Source organism: Tachyglossus aculeatus, chromosome 22, assembly GCF_015852505.1.
Source record: "Tachyglossus aculeatus isolate mTacAcu1 chromosome 22, mTacAcu1.pri, whole genome shotgun sequence".
Classification (NCBI taxonomy): domain Eukaryota; kingdom Metazoa; phylum Chordata; class Mammalia; order Monotremata; family Tachyglossidae; genus Tachyglossus; species Tachyglossus aculeatus.
The window spans coordinates 2,616,076-2,618,142 of NC_052087.1; positions in this window are offsets into that span (position 1 = coordinate 2,616,076).

Sequence of the window (2,067 nt, forward strand, 5' to 3'; positions counted from 1 at the left end):
CTGTCACCTCCCAGCTCCGTCTAGTGCTATCCCCCCCCGCCCCCGCTCGATCAAGTGTTATCCCCCTGCTCCGCCTAGGGCTGTCGCCCTCCACCCCGCCTAGTGCTGTTGCCCCCCGCCCCGCCTAGGGCTGTCCCTCCCCCTCCATCTAGTGCTATCCCCCTGCTCCGTCTAATGCTATCCCCTGGCTTCTCCTAGTGCTATTTCCCCCTTCTCTGCCTAGTGCTATTTCCCCCCCACCCCGCCCCACCTAGTGCTATCCCCCCGCCCCACCTAGTGATAATCCCCCGCTCCGCCTAGTGCTATCCCCCAGCTCAGTCTAGTGCTATCCCCCAGCCCAGCCTAGTGCTATCCCCCCCCCCCGCCCCCGTCTAGTGCTATCCCCCTGTCCCGCCTAATGCTATCCCCACGCACCGCCTTGGGCTGTCCCACCCGCGCTATCCCCTGGCTCCGCCTAGTGCTATCCCTCCCCTGCTCTGCTAGTGCTATTCCCCCCCCCCCAGCCTAGTGCTATCCCCCCCCTCTCTGCCTAGTGTTGTCACCCCCCGCCCCACCTGGTGCTGTCACCCGCTGCCCCACCTAGTGCTATCCCCCCACTCCGTCTAGTGTTATCTCCCCGCTCTGCCTGGTGCTGCACCCCCCGCCCCGCCCAAGGCTTCCGCCCCCTGCCCCGCCTAGTGCTGTTCCCCCGCTCCACCTAGTGCTATCCCCCATCTCCGCCTAGGGCTGTCGCCCCTCCGCTCTGCCGAGTGCTATTCCCCTGCTCTGCCTAGTGCTATCCCCCTGCTCTGCCTGGTTCTGCCCCCCCCCCCCGCCCCGCCTAACGCTGCCACCCCCCGCCCCACCTAACACTGCACCTCCACCCCGCCTAGGGCTACCACCCCCCTGCTCTGCCTAGTGCTATCTCCCCGCTCTAGTGCTATTCCCCCCCGGCTCCACCTAGGAATATGCCCCCCCCCGCCTAGTGCTATGCCCCCCACATAGTGCTGTTTCCCCCCCAGCCTGCCTAGTGCTGTCGCCCCCCCGCCTGGCCTCGTGCTGTGGCCCCCTGCCTGGCCTAGTGCTGTCGGCCCCCCAAAACGCCTAGTGCTGTCGCACCCCTTGCCCCGCCTACTGCTGTCTCCCCCCCGCTCCGCCTAGTGCTGTCGCCCCCCCCCCGCCTAGGGCTGTCGCCCCCCTGCTTCGTCTAGTGCTATCCCCCGCTCTGCCTAGTGCTATCCACCCCCGCTCTGCCTAGTGCTACCCACCCCTGCTCTGCCTAGTGCTATCCTCCTCTCCACCTAGTGCTATCCCCCCACTCCATGTAGTGTTATCCCCCCGCTCCGCCTAGTGCTGTCACCCCCCACTCCGCCTAGTGCTGTCGCCCCCCGCTCCGCCTAGTGCTGTCGCCCCCCGCCCTGCCTAGGGCTGTTGCCCCCCTGATCTTCCTAGTGCTATCCCCTCCACTATCCCTAGTGCTATCCCCCTGCCCAGCCTAGTGCTATCCCCCTGCTCTGTCTACTGCTATCCTCCCGCCCCAACTTGGGCTGTTGCCCCCCACCCCGCCTAGGGCTGTCGCCCCCCTCCCCCCGCTCCGTCTACTGCTATCCCCCCACTCTGTCCACTGCTATCCCACTGCTCTGTCTAGTGCAATCCCCTCGCCCCGCCTAGAGCTGTCGGCCTCCCGCCCGGCCTAGGGCTGTCACCGCCCCCCCTCCTTCTAGTGTTATCCTCCCACTCCGTCTAGTGTTATTCCGCCACTCCGCCTAGTGCTGTCACTCCTCCATCCTGCATGGGGCTGTCGCCTCCCCGCCCCTAGGGCTGCCGCCTCCCCGCCCCACCTATGGCTGCCACCCCCCCCGGCCCCGCCTAGGGCTGTTGCCCCCCTCCGCCCCTCCTAGGGCTGTCGCGTCCCGCCCCCCCTAGGGCTGTCTCCCCCAGCCCCACCTAGTGCTATCCCCCCCCTTCCTGCTCTGTGTAGTGCTATCCCCCCACCGCCCTGCCCAGTGCTATCCCCCCCCTGCTCTGCCCAGTGCTATCCCCCCCTGCTCTGCCCAGTGCTATCCCCCCTGCTCTGCCCAGTGCTAG